At 46.0% G+C, this 19,177-nt stretch overlaps 1 protein-coding gene across 2 annotated transcripts in view; it reads left to right on the top strand.

Annotated features, from left to right (window-relative positions):
- Positions 1–3,403: 3,403 nt before the first annotated feature.
- CYFIP2 (cytoplasmic FMR1 interacting protein 2) overlaps positions 3,404–19,177 on the top strand; it is a 54,950-nt gene continuing 39,176 nt past the window's right edge. Inside the window, exons 1-2 of one of the 2 annotated variants that reach the window (XM_073567880.1) lie at positions 3,404–3,545; positions 16,871–16,944. The gene's annotated coding sequence lies outside the window, so the exon portion shown is untranslated. Of the gene's footprint in view, positions 3,546–5,504; positions 5,540–16,870; positions 16,945–19,177 lie in introns of those variants that run through there. The other variant, XM_073567881.1, reaches the window with a different exon arrangement.

Here is a 19,177-nt window from a genome sequence, read left to right as displayed (position 1 = left end):
TAGCTACGCTACTGAGGGGGACCCAATATCCATGGCCCCTTACCATCCTGAGAATATCAGCCCCAGCTGTCTGCTTTGGCAAGGCTGGTTGTCAAAAATGGGGGTGACCCCAAGCCGTTTTCTTAAATTATTTAAATAATTAAAAAATATGGCATGGGGACGCCTCTATTCTTGATAACCAGCCTTGCTAAAGCTGACAGCTGAGGGTTGCAGCCCCAGCTGTGAGTTTTGCCTGGCTAGTTATCAAAAAATACAGGGGAACCCACACAGGTTTTTTTAAATTATTTATTTACAGTGCAGGCAGTGGCTGATGAATACTTTTCTGCAGCAAAAACACTGCAAAAAATGATACTGCATTTTTGCAGTGGTTTTTTTCACCACCCATTCAAGTTAATGGGTGAAAAAGGCTGAAAAAATGCTGAAAGAAGTGATGTGCTCTATGTCCCAAAAAAGATGCAAAGCACAAAATAATGATGCAAAAAAAAAAACAATGTGTGTGCCTGAGATTTCTGAAATCTCATAGGTTTTGCTGGTACTATAAAAACGCAGCTGAAATTTAGCATAAAAATGCAGCAAAAATGCCCAGTGTGAACATAGCCTTAATATATTGCAGTCATCATATTATACAGCACTGTGTACTTACAATTGCTCATTTTACCTTTCTACCCAGCTAATTCTTCTCTATATCTATGTATATACTGTATATTACATATCTCGCTCTGACCTCTATTACTTTTTATGATGAATTAAAAAATAAAATAAAGAATAGTGGATTGACTTGGTCCTTAAGAGGATAAGCACATTCCTAAAATCCTCTGTTGTGGTTCTTGCACCTTAATATAGCCTGTATATAAACGCTTAGTTTCCGTCCTATTTCTCATTGTTCCTTATACCCTCCAGCTGTGTTATTTAATATCCTCCCATTTCTCACAAGGGTTATTGGGAAGCTTCAAGTATCAAAACCGCTCTGAGAAAAAAAAATGGGATGAGGGAGATTTCTTCCTCTGTTTTGCATATACAGGATCACATTTCCATACTGGATGATGAGGCAAAAGACAGCTGGAAGTGAGAGTGCACTAGATTATATCACAGCTGGGTGCTATCTATTATCTATCTATTCTATATATTATCTATCTACTTTTTCTCCACTCATGGTTAGTGGTTGGGTGAAGTCATTTATTGTCAAACTACTGAGTTTTCTCTTTTTAAATCATAATGACAACCCAAAACATCCAAATGACCCTGATCAAAAGTTCACTTACCCTGGTGATTTTGGCCTGATAACATGCACAGAAGTTGACACAAATGGGTTTGAATGGCTACTAAAGGTAACATCCTCACCTGTGACCTGTTTGCTTGTAATCAGTGTGTGTGCATAAAAGCTGAGTTTCTGGGATCCAGACAGACTCTTGCATCTTTCATCCAGCCACTGACATTTCTGGATTGTGAGTCATGGGGAAAGCAAAAGAATTGTCTATGGATCTACGGGAAAAGGTAGTTGAACTGTATAAAACAGGAAAGGGATACAAAAAGATATCCAAGGAATTGATGCCAGTCAGCAGCGTTCAAACTGTGAATAACAAATGGAAAATCCGGGGCTCTGTTAAAACAAAAGCACGGTCAGGTAGACCAACAAATATTTAGTGCACAACTGCCAGGAGAATTGTTCGGGATGCAAAGAAAAACCCACAAATAACATCAGCTGAAAAACAAGACTCTCTGAAAACTAGCGGTGTGGCTGTTTCAAGATGCACAATAAGGAGGCACTTGAAGAAAAATGGGCTGCATGGTCGAGTCACCAGAAGAAACCCATTACTGTGCAAACGCCACAAGGTATCTTACATACAGGATGGGACCAGGGAGCCATACATACAGGAGGGGGAGCCACACATACCAGGACAGGGACAGCCACACATACTAGGACAGGGACAGGGGGGAGCCACACATACCAGGACAGGGACAGCCACACATACTAGGAATACTAGGACAGGGACAGGGGGGAGCCACACATACCAGGACAGGGACGGGGGGAGCCACACATACCAGGACAGGGATGGGGGGAGCCACACATACCAGGACAGAACAGGGAGAGCCACACATACCAGGACGGGGGGAGCCACACATACCAGGACAGGGACGGGGGGAGCCCCACATACCAGGACAGGGACGGGAGAGCCACACATAGCAGGACAGGGACAGGGGGAGCCACACATAACAGAACAGGGACAGGGGGAGCCACACACAACAGAACAGGGATGCCTCATTGGGGGACACAGGACCATAGGACCATGGGTGTTATGCTGCTTATCTATATCTATTATCTATCAATCATCTATCCACCTGTTTCCTTCTTCCTGAACCTTTTGTACAGTTCTCCAGGTGATGCTGTTGCAGCAGCCTGCACATGATCAGTGCCCATCACTGGCCCTCACTGCAAGGTGGGTGCTGGGTGGTGGAAGCTGACTGCTGGGTGCTGTGTGGTGACTGCTGGGTGGTGGGTGCTGTGTGGTGGAAGCTGACTGCTGGGTGCTGTGTGGTGACTGCTGGGTGCTGTGTGGTGGAAGCTGACTGCTGGGTGCTGTGTAGTGACTGCTGGGTGGTGGGTGCTGTGTGGTGGAAGCTGACTGCTGGGTGCTGTGTGGTGACTGCTGGGTGCTGTGTGGTGGAAGCTGACTGCTGGGTGCTGTGTAGTGACTGCTGGGTGGTGGGTGCTGTGTGGTGGAAGCTGACTGCTGGGTGCTGTGTGGTGACTGCTGGGTGGTGGGTGCTGTGTGGTGGAAGCTGACTGCTGGGTGCTGTGTAGTGACTGCTGGGTGGTGGGTGCTGTGTGGTGACTGCTGGGTGGTGGGTGCTGTGTGGTGGAAGCTGACTGCTGGGTGCTGTGTGGTGACTGCTGGGTGGTGGGTGCTGTGTGGTGGAAGCTGACTGCTGGGTGCTGTGTGGTGACTGCTGGGTGCTGTGTGGTGGAAGCTGACTGCTGGGTGCTGTGTAGTGACTGCTGGGTGGTGGGTGCTGTGTGGTGACTGCTGGGTGGTGGGTGCTGTGTGGTGGAAGCTGACTGCTGGGTGCTGTGTAGTGACTGCTGGGTGGTGGGTGCTGTGTGGTGACTGCTGGGTGGTGGGTGCTGTGTGGTGGAAGCTGACTGCTGGGTGCTGTGTGGTGACTGCTGGGTGCTGTGTGGTGGAAGCTGACTGCTGGGTGCTGTGTAGTGACTGCTGGGTGCTGTGTGGTGACTGCTGGGTGCTGTGTGGTGGAAGCTGACTGCTGGGTGCTGTGTAGTGACTGCTGGGTGGTGGGTGGGGGAGCAGCAGAGGAGCACAGCACTTCCCATCTGCTGTTGCAGCCATGTTGAGCTCTTTGTGAGGGGGTGGGAGAGAGGGGAGGAGAGAACAGACGCTGAGAGCTGGAGGATGGTGGCAGACATCAGCCCAGAATAGAGCAGGACAGAACCTCAGTCCACACAGGAGCAGACACCTGCAGCCTCAGCATCCTCCTCCTCTTCCTCACTGCAGCACTCACTGGACCATGAGCCCCTGCTCAGCCTGGTAAGTGGTGACATCATGGGGGGATTATGGTGACCGGATCTCTGCCCTCCCACTGTGCACATTGTGTGCTCTGTATCATGGATGCTGAGCCCACCACCCACTGCAGACAGGACACAGTGCAGCATCCATCCTGATAGCATCACTGAGGCAGTGTGACAGGTGCCTGCCAGTCCTCAGCCCTGGTTCTGCTGCCTGCCCCCAGCCCTGGTTCTGCTGCCTGCCAGTCCCCAGCCCTGGTCCTGCTGCCTGCCTGCCACCCAGCCCTGGTCCTGCTGCCTGCCTTTGGGTTGCACTGGGCCCCTTGATGCCTGTACCTACTAAACATGGCTGTCAGGCCTGTGACTCAGTGTATTTTACTCCTACCAGGCCAGTGTTTGCCCCATTCTTGGCCTAGAAGTCCATGCCCCAGACTAATGTCTGACCTGCAGTGGGGCCCATCCAGGGTCTGCTCATCATCAGGTCTATGTGCTCCAGCTCGGTGCCTGCAAACTATCTGGTGTCTGCTACTTATTCTTCATCATCATCATCATCATCATCATCATCATCATTATTATTATTACTTATTGCTTATTATTATTAGTGTTTGCCCATCATTGGACATGTTGGCACCAGGCGCGTGGCCACGTAGATCCTGATCCTTACCACCTATGCATAGAATAGTGTTTGCTCATCATATACACTGTATATATACTTTCCATATACACTGTATATATACTTTCCAGCCTAGTAACGTTTCTTTACGACTCATACACACGACCGTATAACTTGGACGAGTGCTATCCGTGGTTTTGACGGACAGCACCGATCCCCATGTTATTCTATGGAGTCGTGCATGTGTCCTTTTTTTCCCTCGGACCGAGCCGGCGTGTACAATTTGCCTCCTATAATCAGAAGGCCCTCGCCCATTCATGTCTATGGGTCCGTGGAAAATATCATGGATGACATCAGAGCGCTGTCCGATTTCCACAGACTGACACTATGAAGAAGATGGAGACAATGGAGAAGATGGAGAAACTTTTTTTTTTTTAATTCTCCATATTCGAGAAAATCGTCTGATCTAACCCTGATCAGCGTAATTGGCCCTATTTTCTCGGCTGGAGAACTCATCATGATGGTCGTGTTCATCATCAAGTCTATATTTTCACCGACCTAGTAACATTTCCTACACTTTGCCCATATTGGCGCCATGTTAGTGTCTGCCACCCATCACTTGCCAGTGTTTGCCCATCATCGGTCATCTGGATCAAGATTGGTAACATTTGCACCAGTCTGATATCCGTATAGACGAGTGAGTCCCCACACAAGGGTCCGGCTCACATCTCATTCCTTTTTTCTCATCTCATGCATTTTAGGTCAAGGTTTGCTCATCGTCTGATTGCCTTGTGCCAGTCGGCCACGTTCTCTGTGCCCATGTGTCGCTCATCTCGTCTCAGCATTGTATTGCCTCCTTGGTATTCATATCTTCTTGCGTCATTTTATATGGGCATCGTCTATTTGCGGTGCCAGTTTCTTATATCTTGCACCCGTCATTATCTGGCTTCATATATATTCTTGGGTACGGTGTAAGATCCGGATAGTATTGGGTCATCATCGGGTTATAAATGCCCCCTGAAGGTGTATATCATCAGATGGTCTCTGATCTGTGCCCGCGGGCAGCATTTGGGCGTCATCTGGGCACAAGTTCCTTTTTTCTGCACAGTATGACATAATTAGGTTATTATTTGCTTAGATCCCAGATCCTTTTTCTTCGTGTACCAGTGTAGTGGTGTTTGCCCATATCTCTGTCATCATTACATGCCATCCCTTGGTTTTGTGCCAGGCCTTGGCCGGGTATTATTGTGGCATGTGATGGGGCCGTGCAGCAGGTGCTTGCATAGGAAGGGCCGGGCTTAGCTCTGCTGGGCTGACTGATCGCTTTACATCTCACATCCGCAGCATCTGATCTCCAGCACATCCTCCCCCAGCAGCCAGGTTCCTGCACGACACCCAGAGAGGTAATCACACAAGTGGGGTGGCGTCGTACAACGAGACCATAGATCTGTGCACAATGCTTGTCTGGTACGGAGAAGGCTCCTGATGGCCAACATCGTGACATTCCTGTGATAATTATCTCCTTATTTTTTGCTGTTGGGATATATAGACAGAATCCGCCTCCTTGTGCTTGTGATATTACCGCTATTAGTGCTCAGATTTAGTAATCGTCCTTTAATTAGTTTGCACCGTGTATTGACGAAAATTGCATTGGTAATTAAATGGTGTGCTCACCTTAGAGGACAATTTTTTTTACTTTAATGCATGTATTTGGGGCTAAAAATCATTTTTGCTATTGCGTTTCATTAAAAATGTTGCACCTTTTGCCTTCTATGTTGCACCGTCTATCGCTTGCTGAAAAAGGAGTTAGCTAAGAAGCTATCAGTGGGCTTTACCGACAGTCTTAGAAGGATCGTCTGGCATTGGGGTACAAGTCTGCGATGACTTGATGTCGGTGCTGGGAGCAGGCAGGTGCGTGACCGCAAGTATGTCATTTTCATATTTTCGGTCACATTCCGACTAGACATATGCGGCTGTGCACGTCTAGTATGCATGTGATCATATGTATGCAAATCACACACTTGAGTTCACACATCCAAGGCGCTGACACTGGAGAATCCTGACTGCGCACTGTGAAGATTCTTAAAGTCTGCAGTCACATATAGTCACTGCAGACTTGTACCCCAATGCCGGACAACCCTTTTAAAATCTTATGGGCGAGTTTGTAGATCTTTTTACCTGTCTCCTGAATGTGCATATGTGGATTTTAATTGGGGATTACCCCCTATACAGGGCTTTATAATAGAGGAGGCAGTCAAGGGATGACAGTAGCGATCACCTGTAAGGGCTGTGTAAGGAAACAACACCTGTAGAAGGATGATGACAGTAGTGATCACCTGTGAGGGTTGTGTAAGGAAACAACACCTGTAGAAGTATGATGTGCCGTAACTGCACCCCTGTGGCTGGAGGAGGCTATTGTCCAAAGAGGAAATTATCACGATGTGTGGGCTGTGCGCATGGAAAATATGTCACTTGGTTTTTTACCTTGAGAAAGATATCGGTTCGACAGATGGATCTGGATAAGTTGGGAACCTGGGCCGAAAGGTGGCAGATGCAGTTTAACAATGATAGATGTAAGGTTATACACATGGGAAGAAGGAATATCACCATTACACACTGAACGGTAAACCACTGGGTAAATCTGACATGGAGAAGGACTTGGGGATCCTAGTTAATGATAAACTTACCTGGAGCAGCCAGTGCCAGGCAGCAGCTGCCAAGGCAAACAGGATCATAGGGTGCATTAAAAGAGGTCTGGATACACATGATGAGAGCAATATACCGCCTCTGTACAAATCTCTGGTTAGACCGCACATGGAGTACTGTGTACAGTTTTGGGCACCGGTGCTCAGGAAGGATATAATGGAACTAGAGCGGGTACAACGGAGGGCAACAAAATTAATAAAAGGGATGGGGGAACTACAATACCCAAAGAGATTAGCAAAATTAGGATTATTTAATCTAGAAAAAAAGACGACTGAGGGGCGATCTAATAACCATGTATAAGTATATAAAGGGACAATACAAATATCTCTCCGAGGATCTGTTTATACCAAGGAAGGTGACGGTCACAAGGGGGCATTCTCTGCGTCTGGAGGAGAGAAGGTTTTTCCACCAACATAGAAGAGGATTCTTTACTGTTAGGGCAGTGAGAATCTGGAATTCCCTGCCTGAGGAGGTGGTGATGGCGAACTCAGTCGAAGGGTTGAAGAGAGCCCTGGATGTCTTCCTGGAGCGTAACAATATTGTATCTTACTGTTATTGTTAGGTTCTTTAGAAGGACGTAGATCTGGGGATTTATTCTGACAGAATTTTATAGGCTGAACTGGATGGACTAATGTCTTTTTTCGGCCTTACTATGTTATGTTACTATGACACGAAACGCGTTGGTTGAACACAAATCCTTGTCTATACTCTCCAGATCTGATCTTTTCATCAAGCATAGCCCATACATCATGATAATATCCATTTTGCCAAACATATTGTTTGGGTTTGGCATGTTATATGATTACTATATTGTGTTATTACATGGCTTTGGTATGTCAGTATTATCTTGGCACTATATGGCAGCATCACTCAGCCATAAACAACAACAATTGTGGTAATGAAAACCTGCAAACCGGCAAGGCATACGAAGAGTCTAAACCGGAGACACCTATTCATTGGCATGTATCTCAGTTTTAGACTCCTCATAGGTCTTCTTGCCGGTTTGCAGGTTCTCCTTAATTGCCGGCATTTATGGATGTGTGAAAATGGAATAAATATTAATAGGAAAAAAACAGGGATTTCCCAACGCATAAATGACACTAATAGATCCCAACGGACATGTAGTAGGTCCTCGTCAGAATGAAACATCTTCCTAGAAATCACCGTAGAACTTAGGGCTGCTTTCACGCTGCCTTTGTAGTATCCAACAATGGTATATGGCAGGAAGATTTCCAAACTTATACCTAGTAATACGTAGAATGGGGTATCCATGGGGGCTTTTGACCCTAAGTGCAAAATTTCAAAAGAAAGGGCAAAATAAGAAAGTACTAGTTTCATTGGAAATGTTGCACCTCTTAGACTAGTCGTCCTTGGCGTTGAAGACCTGGAGAAGTGCGCATACCCTGATCTTCTATCCAAGTGCTCCAGATCTCCGAATGAGCGCCGCTTTGAACTGTATCGGCGTCGTTGACACCGAGTTGGATCCTTTAGCCCCTTCACTCTTCATCCTGTAAGCTGCCAGCTGACTTAGGGATTTGGCCTACAAGAATTCGGCGGCACAATGGTGCCTCTGCAGTTCGTTGCCTGCCTGTACTAGCCTACTCATTGTGCCAGGAAGAAGAGGTGTGGTAAGGGCCAGATTGGGGGGTGGTCCACTGCTTACCGCGACCAGACGACACAGACACCAGACGGAGGCAGATTTTGGTTGCAACAGGTCCGAGTTTATTGGCCGTCCTCCTGACGACCGTAGCCATACACCGCAGCACCTTCACAGCTCTCCGTATTCAGGCCCGGGTACCTGCACCTTTCTTCAGTCGTATTGACGCTCCTCGCGGCTCTTTCGCTGGGGCTGCCTTAGGCCTATCTACCTCCAGCGCTTCACCAGTCCGAGGTCGTAGTCCAATTGGTACCCCAGGGGCCTCATCTGTCCTGCGGTTCTTTGTGTCAGGGCCACCCCCCTGACTGTCTCTTCCTATCAGTCCCTTGGTCGAGCTCTCCACCGTTGTCAGTTCTCTATAATGATTCTTCTCCTCTTGAGCTCCTCCCGGGACTGGAACCCTGTCCTGTCCTATTTATCCCCCTCCTCGGGAATTTCCCTCCTGGGTTCCTATCTCCCCGCTCCCCATGACTAAGCGGTTTCTAAAGCCCTAAGCTGCTGTCAAGTCCTGAACTACGCCCCCCCCGCCATCTTGTGGTCAAACTTAGGTATTGCACTCCTATTCCATTTTCCCCAGCTGTTTCCCTTCTGTCATTGCCAATATCCGACTACAGTGCACAAACCATCCCTTCTCCCTACTGACACGTCCGTCAGGTCACCTTCCCTACAGAGGCACAAAGGTGGCTACCAGCACGTGACACGGCCTAATTTTTACATTTCTATAGCATTTGGGAGATCTCGTTCAGCATATTCCAGTCCCTTTACGGTGGCTTTGGCCAAGACACAGGTTGCGTGACCGAAGATCGTTGTATGCCATTACGACCTCCCAGAATAGTGCAGGTAGATGGAGTCTCAGTGTAACCCTCAAGGTGCCACTTTAAGCAGCGTGCAAAAATTCCAACTGGTTCTGACTTTTTGCGACGTGCTTGTTGTGGTCACTATGAGACCCCATTAACTTGCCTTATTTTTGAGATGTAGCACACAATGATCTTTGGCCACGTGACTTGTTTCACTGGCAAAGACACCTTGTAGCACCAATGGTAGGCCCAAAAATGGTGAAAATTTTCTATTATGGCTCTCTTCATCATTGAAAAATCTACTGCAAAATATGATTTCACTTTTGCTACACTGAAAGTAGTGAAATCCTTTTTGAAAATCTGCAACAAATGCCATGGGACTCGCCTGGTACCGTAATCTGCTGCGCAAATCCGCAGGCAAAATTACGTGGCTGGTTTGGCTAGGAAAGTTTGATAAACAGCCATCATGGGATCTCTTTTCTCTCTCAGGTCGTCCCTTCTCCTACTTTTTTCGCCGTGCCATAAACGCCAAATTAAAAGGACTCTATCAGGCCCCCTGTGCATCAAAAACTGCAAACATAACGTTACAAAATGCTCGATGTCCTACCCAAATGGTTCCATCTTCTAAAAAACAATTTTTGATGCTCTGCTTGTAATATGCTAAGTAGCCAGGACTTGTCCCAGGGGGGTTGCTTCCCACAGACTTATCCGGCGTCAAATCCTGCCATCATGCCAGGGCGAATATGTGTTTGTTGTGATTGTGATTGACGTTCTCCCAACAAGCTATCGCATCTTAAGACTCGGATGGACATATCATTGGTGCAACCTCTGCAGCTGCACAGGGGCACAAAAGGTAACGGTGATGTGAGTTCATTTTCCCCTTCACCACTCAGGCCCGATGAACTCCCTCTGCTGGTTAAGAAAGGTAGTGAGCCTGATTATCAAACATCTGAGACTAATGATGATGACTGGCTGAGTGGAGTTACTGACTGGATATAAGGCCGGCGACGCCCTTCTGCCCTGCGGGTGATTTCTCTGTGGGATCCTTGGATACCAGTCTGTATTCCTGCTCTCCTAGGGCTAAATTTTCTGCTCTGCTTTTTGCATTTGTGTTTTGACTTCGTTTTGCTGGATTTCTGCCATTCCCTGCTGGGGTGAGCTGAGTTCCTTTAGCTCTGTCTTCAGAAAATGTCTGAGTGCTGATTTAGTTTTTGAAACCTAGCGGCTTCAGGGCCTTTTTCCATATCAGCCTGTTGGCTTGTGTCTTTCATAGGGTTTTTGCAGATTGCAGACAGCAACTGTCCTTTCCTTTCCTGTGTAGTTAGTTTGGGCCCCATTGTTTGCTCATCCTATCTTTCTATCTGTGTGAGTGTTTTTTCATCTTGCTTCACTGTCATTGTATGTTGGGGGCTGCCTTTTGCTTTGGGGTCTGCTCTGGGGCAGTTTAGATTTCCTTTTCTGTCTTTAGGCTATTTAGTCCTCTGGCTGTGATCGAGGGGTCTAGGGCACCGTAGGAACCCCCCACGGCTACTGCTAGTTGTGTTGATAGGTTCAGGGGTCTGCAATCTGATAGTTGCCAACTTCTCCGGTTTTCTTGACGTAGCTTCTATTTTTGTGTCTGCCTCCTACGGTGACTCGTTCATAACAGAATCACCCGCCGTACCGCAGATCCTAGGGTACTCAGTAGCAGGAAAGAATTGTAAAAAAAAAAAAGTGTGTATATTTTTTCCTCTATATCTCTGAGGCCGTAGGGGGAATTTTTTTTTCTCTCAATGGAGATAAAGCAATTGTCTGATCGTGTGGAGCAGCTCGCTGCGGAAGTGCGGGGAATTTCTGCCTACCTTGCTCATTCACATGCTGCTGAACCAAAGATTCCCACACCTGATGTATTTTTTGGGGATCGGTCTAAATTTTTGAATTTCAAAAATAATTGGAAATTATTTTTTGCCTTGAAGCCTAACTCGTCAGGGAGCTCCGCGCAGCAGGTTAAAATTGTCATCTCTTTGCTGCGTGGCAATCCCCAGGATTGGGCGTTTTCTTTGAAACCTGATGATCCTATTCTGACTAATGTGAACGCATTTTTTCAAGCCTTGGGGTTGTTGTATGACGAACCTAATGCCATTGATCAGGCTGAAAAGACCCTGCTGGCATTGAACCAGGGTCAAGATTCTGCAGAATCTTACTGTCAAAAATTCCGAAAGTGGGCGGTACTTACTACCTGGAATGATAATGCCCTGGCTGCTCTCTTTCGGAAGGGGTTGTCAGAAGCCGTAAAAGATACTATGGTGGGATTTCCTGTTCCCTCTGGTCTTGACGATTCTATGTCATTAGCCATTCAGATTGATCGACGTTTGCGCGAACGCAAAACTGCACGAGAAGTGTTGCCACTTGTTGAACAAATGTCTGAACCTATGCAATGTGATAGAGTTTTGTCCAGAGAGCAGCGTCAGGAGTTCAGAAGGCGTAATAAGTTGTGTTTTTTCTGTGGAGATGCCTCGCATATTATTTCTGTCTGTCCTAAACGAGAGAAACGTTTTGCACACACGTTTTCTGTGGGTGGTGTTCAACCTAAGTTTCTTCTGGCTATTACTCTGATCTGCTCCCTGTCCACATTTTCCGCCAAGGCTTTTGTGGATTCAGGAGCAGCTCTAAACCTAATGGACTTGGATTTTGCTAAACGTTGTGGATTTCCGATGACACCTCTGCAGACGCCTATCCCTTTGAGGGGGATTGATGCTACTCCTTTGGCAAAAAATAAACCTCAGTTTTGGACCCAGGTGGTAATGCGAGTCGCCCCAGACCATCAAGAAAATTGCAGATTTTTGGTGTTGCATAATCTGCATGATACCATTGTTCTGGGGTTTCCCTGGTTACAAATCCATAATCCAGTTTTGGATTGGAAATCTGTGTCTGTGGTGAGTTGGGGTTGTCGGTGTGCCTTTAGTGAGGCTCCGGTGTTTTCCACCTCTCCTCAGTCGCATGATGTTCCTGATTATTTGGCGGACTTTTATGATGTATTTAGTGAGAATGAGTCTGCGTCTCTGCCTCCTCATAGGAGTTATGACTGTGCAATTGAACTGAGCCCGGGGTGTAACTTCCCCAAGGGTCAGCTCTTCAATTTATCTGTACCCGAGCACGAGGCTATGCGATCCTATATTAAGGAGGCGTTGGAGAAGGGTCATATTAGACCATCCTCGTCACCCTTAGGTGCCGTTTTTTTTTTTTTGTAGCCAAAAAGGATGGATCATTAAGACCTTGTATTGATTATCGTGCCCTCAACAAAATTACTGTTAAATATCAGTATCCGTTACCCCTGATTTCGGATCTATTCTCTAGAGTTAAAGGTGCTTGCTGGTTTACCAAGCTTGACCTCAGGGGGGCGTATATCTTATTCGCATTAAGCATGGGGATGAATGGAAGACAGCGTTTAATACTCCAGAGGGACATTTTGAGTACCTGGTGATGCCTTTTGGGCTCACTAATGCCCCTTCTGTCTTCCAGTGCTTCATGAACGATATTTTCCGATATTTTTTGTCGATAAATTTTTGATTATCTATCTGGATGATATTTTGATCTTCTCCAAGGATTGGGATTCTCATGTGGAACATATTCGGACTGTGTTCCGGATCTTGAGGGAGAATTCCCTGTATGTTAAAGGATCTAAATGCCTTTTTGGAGTACAGAGGATTTCTTTTTTGGGATTTGTTTTGGCTCCGTCAACTATTGAAATGGACCCGGCCAAGGTACAGGCCATTTACGATTGGGTTCAGCCCACTTCTTTGAAGGCCCTTCAGAAGTTTTTGGGTTTTGCCAATTTTTATCGGAAATTTATAGCAAAATTTTCTAGTATTGCCAAGCCATTGACTGATTTGACTAAGAAGGGCGCTGATGTGTTAAATTGGTCTCCAGAGGCTGTTTCTTCCTTTCAGGAGTTGAAGCGAAGATTCACCTCCGCCCCGGTTTTGCGGCAACCTGATGTCTCACTTCCGTTCCAGGTAGAGGTGGATGCTTCTGAGATTGGTGCAGGAGCTGTTTTGTCCCAAAAGGATCCTGTAACATCTAAAATGAATCCCTGTGCTTTCTTTTCCCGAAAGTTCTCTCCATCTGAACGTAACTATGATGTGGGGAATCGGGAACTGTTGGCCATGAAATGGGCATTTGAGGAGTGGAGACATTGGTTGGAGGGAGCTAAACATCAAGTCGTGGTCCTCACTGACCACAAGAATTTGATTTACCTAGAGTCGGCTAAGCGCTTGAACCTTAGACAGGCTAGGTGGGCCTTGTTTTTTACACGTTTTGATTTTGTGGTTTCTTTTCTTCCTGGAACTAAGAATGTCAAGGCAGACGCCCTCTCTAGGAGCTTCTTTGCTGATTCTCCTATGGTGACCAAGCCTGCTACCATCTTAGGCGAAGGGGTAGTTCTTTCTGCCATCTCGCCCGATTTGAGACGTGCTCTGGAAGAGTTCCAGGAGGACAAACCTGAGCGTTGTCCCAGTGGAAAGTTGTATGTTCCTGACCAGTGGAAGAAGAGAGTGATTTCTGAAGTTCATTGCTCTGCTTTGGCTGGTCATCCAGGTATTTTTGGTACTAGAGATCTGGTGAGTCGGTCTTTTTGGTGGCCCTCCTTGTCTCGTGATGTTAGGAATTTTGTGCAGTCCTGTGGGACTTGCTCCCGGTCTAAATCGTGTTCTCGCTCTAGTGGGTTGTTGATGCCTTTGCCTGTCCCCAAGAGGCCATGGACCCATATTTCAATGGATTTTATCTCTGAAATGCCTGTCTCTCAGAGAATGACTGTTATTTGGGTGATTTGTGATAGATTCTCTAAGATGGTCCATCTTGTACTACTCCCTAAGTTGCCATCTTCCTCTGAGTTGGTGCCATTGTTTTTGCAACAGGTGGTTCGCTTGCACGGGATTCCTGAGAACATTGTATCTGACAGAGGAGTTCAGTTTGTGTCTAGATTTTGGAGAACTTTCTGTTCCAAGCTGGGAATTCAGTTGTCCTTCTCCTCTGCTTTTCACCCTCAGACCAATGGGCAGACAGAGAGAACAAAGCAGACCTTGGAGTCATATTTGAGATGTTTTATTTCCGCTGATCAGGATGATTGGGTTTCATTTTTGCCCTTGGCCGAATTTGCTTTAAATAATAGAGCTAGTTCTGCCACTTTGATGTCACCTTTTTTTTGTAACTTTGGGTTTCATCCTCGATTTTCTTCAGGGCAGGTGGAGCCCTCTGCCTGCCCAGGTGTTGACACTGTGGTGGAGAGAATGCACCAGATCTGGGACCAAGTGGTGGATAAGTTATCCCTCTCCCAGGAAAAGGCCCAGCGGTTTTCCAACCGACATAGGACCATGGGTCCCCAGTTTAAGGTTGGTGATATGGTTTGGTTGTCATCAAAAAATATCGCTATGAAGTTGGCTTCTCCTAAGTTTAAACCTAGATTTATTGGACCTTACAAGATTTTGGAGATTATTAATCCGGTCTCTTTTCGTTTGGCTCTTCCTGTCACATTTAAAATCCATAATGTGTTCCATAAGTCTTTGTTGAAGAGGTTTGTTGAGCCTGTTGTTCCGGGGGTGGCACCTCCAGACCCTGTATTGGTGGAAGGTAACATGGAATATGAGGTAGAGAAAATACTGGATTCCCGTCTGGCTAGACGGAGACTCCAGTATTTGGTTAAGTGGAAGGGTTATGGTCAGGAGGATAATTCCTGGGTCTCTGCCTCTGATATTCATGCCAAAAGATTGGTGCGTGCCTTTCATCGGGCTCACCCTGATCGCCCTGGTGGCTTGGTTGAGGGTTCGGTGACCCCTCCTCAAGGGGGAGGTACTGTTGTGAGTTCATTTTCCCCTTCACCACTCAGGCCCGATGAACTCCCTCTGCTGGTTAAGAAAGGTAGTGAGCCTGATTATCAAACATCTGAGACTAATGATGATGACTGGCTGAGTGGAGTGACTGACTGGATATAAGGCCGGTGACGCCCTTCTGCCCTGCGGGTGATTTCTCTGTGGGATCCTTGGATACCAGTCTGTATTCCTGCTCTCCTAGGGCTAAGTTTTCTGCTCTGCTTTTTGCATTTGTGTTTTGACTTCGTTTTGCTGGATTTCTGCCATTCCCTGCTGGGGTGAGCTGAGTTCCTTTAGCTCTGTCTTCAGAAAATGCCTGAGTGCTGATTTAGTTTTTGAAACCTAGCGGCTTCAGGGCCTTTTTCCATATCAGCCTGTTGGCTTGTGTCTTTCATAGGGTTTTTGCAGATTGCAGACAGCAACTGTCCTTTCCTTTCATGTGTAGTTAGTTTGGGCCCCATCGTTTGCTCAGCCTATCTTTCTGTCTGTGTGAGTGTTTTTTCATCTTGCTTCACCGTCATTGTATGTTGGGGGCTGCCTTTTGCTTTGGGGTCTGCTCTGGGGCAGTTTAGATTTCCTTTTCTGTCTTTAGGCTATTTAGTCCTCCGGCTGTGATCGAGGGGTCTAGGGCACCGTAGGAACCCCCCACGCCTACTGCTAGTTGTGTTGATAGGTTCAGGGGTCTGCAATCTGATAGTTGCCAACTTCTCCGGTTTTCTGGACGTAGCTTCTATTTTTGTGTCTGCCTCCTACGGTGACTCGTTCATAACAAACGGGGCCCAATTCTACCTCTAAAACAGGTGGAATTGTGCATTATGTTGACCTCTTGGACTGCAAAGGACAAATATATTGTTCTTGCACAGGGTTCTTCTCTGTCTGTGTCTGCCAGTGTTAAGACTGAGGAGTTTTTTTGTCTGCCTGGCTAGACACTTCACCGATGAAGCCGATGGATGGATGGATGGATGGATGGAACGATGGATGAATGGATGGACTGATGGATGGAGGGATGGAGGACCGATGGATGGACTGATGAATGGATGGACCGACGAATGGATAATAAATAGATGGATGGACCAGTGGTTGAATGGATCCATGAAAGGATGATGGATAGATGGTCCTATAAATGGATGAACCAATGAATGGATCGATGGACCGATAGATGGATAGACCGATGGATGGACCAACGGTTGGAATGATGGATGAATGGATGGACCGATGAATGAATGATGGATAGACAAATGGATTGACCGATGAATGAATGGACTGATGAATGAATGGAGGACCAATGGATGGACCAATGAATGGATGGACCAACGAATGTATAATGGATGGATGGACCGATGAATGGATGATGAATATATGAGTGAACTGATGGATGGATAGATGAATGTATGGACTGATGAATGGATAGATGGATGGACCAATGAATGGATAGATCAATGAATGGATGATGGATGGATCTAGGGTAGATGGACCAATGAATGGATGATGGATGGATCTAGGGTAGATGGACCAATGAATGGATGATGGATCAATGGATGGATGAAGGATGGAGAGATTGGAGGATGGATTTATCCCATGTATTATACATTGATTTGGCTTTGTCCTCAGCCAAAACATTTACAACACCCAATAATGTAAATACCGTAAGTAACATAAATTGGTAGCTGATGTGTCCGTCATATATGTGACTAGTAACTGACTTTTCCTTTCTTATCTGTCTTTCAGAAAACTCGATGATCCGTCACTCGTGAAGAGACGTGAAATTAGAATAAACTCCCTCTACAATCCCATTTCTTCAGGTGAGGCCTTCAGTTTTCCCTGCTTCTTATTTTACAGGGATTAGATATGCGCGAGAGCTTCATCTGCGTTTACAAAACCTTCTTTTTAGAATGTCGCCATGGTAACATGAAATAATGCCTGTCGCTGACAGGACCCCACACACGCAGCGGCACTATTCCCCGGTACTAGTCATGACTGTTATATTGGAAGCATCTTGAAGACTGTTATGTCAGACTTTACATGAAATGATTGGGTCAGCCATTTATAATACTGTAGTTATGGCTGCTCCTCAAGGATTTGTCCTGTCCTTGTGTGATCACATATTTGCCAGCAATCTCAAATTTATCAGAACATTTCTCAATTTTCCAAATTATAAATCTGGGCAAGTCCTGGTCTGAAAGGGGACAGGTTTTATGTAAACCTTGCTCCAAAGGTGTTTTAGGGCAGGACCTGTAACTTGCCATAAATTCGTCATTGTCTTACCTGGTGTAAATGCCGCTGTTCTCCTGAATCCGGCGATGTTTTTCTTTTGTTTCTGCCCCGCTCCGTACCGGAGATATGGCCCCGTCTTCTCTGTATATAAATTTAGTGGTTTTAGCCAAGTGGGCGTTATCTGCAACTCTTCAGAGTGTTTTCATGAGAAGTGAGAACCACGCCTACTTGGCTAACAAGATAAGGTTGATCTACAAGGAGCAAGAGGCCATATCTCAGGAATGGAGAGGCACAGGAACAAAAGAAAAACAGCATCAGATTCAGGAGAACAGCGGCGTTCACACCAGGTAAAAAAAACATACTCTATAAAATTACCAGGCCTCCTAAATATATATATATGAACTCTTTTTAGCCTTCTCAATTTTTAATATTAGCACAGTGACCATAACATTAGTCATAAATAAAGTGAAAACAAGCATTCATATTTTTCCATTGGTGTCCGTCCACAGTGGGTGACGCTAAGTCTTGGTTTTACCCAATTCCATATGTACATGGGTACATGGACCTCTCATGGCTCCGTACAGCCTGGAGGGGTACTTATAGTGGGTGCAGGGGTCACATCAGGGCCTTCAAACCTACGGGAGCCCAAAATGAGGAAACCAATACTATTAACGATCCATGAAAGTTGGGGGATGGAATGTTGATGTAGAATTTGCATTTCGGGCCAATAAGCTTAAAATGAATCCACTTTTCCATAGACCATGTTTTTTTTTTTTACCAACAGAATAAATTGGATGGTTTTTAACAAAGCTATAGAGAAGCAGAGGGACTGTAAATTTAGCCTTTGCTGTGGAATCTGAATGGGCCCAGAGGTCTGCAGAGTTCCTTTGGATTGCACTACTTAATAGATAAGTATTATTTTAGCTTGAGGACCTGTTCTCCTGAATTTTTAGGGTTACTAAATCTGCTGCGGTTTATAGTTTAAGTAAAGTTGGTCCTGAAACTCTTACCGACCTGCTGAAAAAATGCTGCAGACCTCAGTGTTTTTTTATCCCCCCCCCCCTCAGATTTTGGTACGTGAGAACCACAGGCTTTCATCCACTCTGAGATTTTTACACTTCTTTGTACCGGGTTGTTATAGGCACATATCTCAGCGTCGGACAGTGTGAGAGCCGGCAGTGAATGTTGGTTTTAGCTCGGACATGTTGATGTGGTTTGTTATCGTAGCATTTTTGAAGCCATGATCTCAAGATCGGTGCACAACCACGTGTAAATAATATCATTGTATCTGCGTCTCAAAATATCCTGTCAGCAATGTTCATTTTTTGTGAACAGTATACTGAATTCATGGGATTTATAAACAGTTGTTGAAGCTCCCAGGAGAGCGCTGCAGCCAATCAGTGCCTGGGTAATTGGCACAAGCCGCTGAGCTCACTGATTGGCTGCAGCGCTGTCATTGGGATGTCAGCGCTCTGACCTGTTGAGATGGCAAGAGGGAACCTACACAGTATGACCGAATACGATTACTTTTTTTCAGATGACGTTTGGGGCCTCCGACTTGCCAGTGATCTGTATTTCGCTGGGACAATCTGGCAAACTGGGTCACAGAAAGGGGGAGGGTAGCAAACTTACACCTAAAAGTGGGCGCTTTGGGTCATTTTCTTTATTCTGGGAGATAGAAAGGATATTTCGAAGTGCATAGTGCCAAATCGTAAATTAAATTAAATGGCCAAATTTGAAAAAGTTCTCACACTCCAAATCTGAAAATTGACTGGAAAAATCTACAAAGTAGCCGTGTTTTGCATGGACTGAACACAGATC

Source organism: Dendrobates tinctorius, unplaced genomic scaffold, assembly GCF_039654945.1.
Source record: "Dendrobates tinctorius isolate UK_male_01 unplaced genomic scaffold, ASM3965494v1 ptg000020l, whole genome shotgun sequence".
Lineage (NCBI taxonomy): Eukaryota > Metazoa > Chordata > Amphibia > Anura > Dendrobatidae > Dendrobates > Dendrobates tinctorius.
Note: the sequence above shows the minus strand (reverse complement) of the source record. Positions and strands in the feature narration are given on the sequence as shown.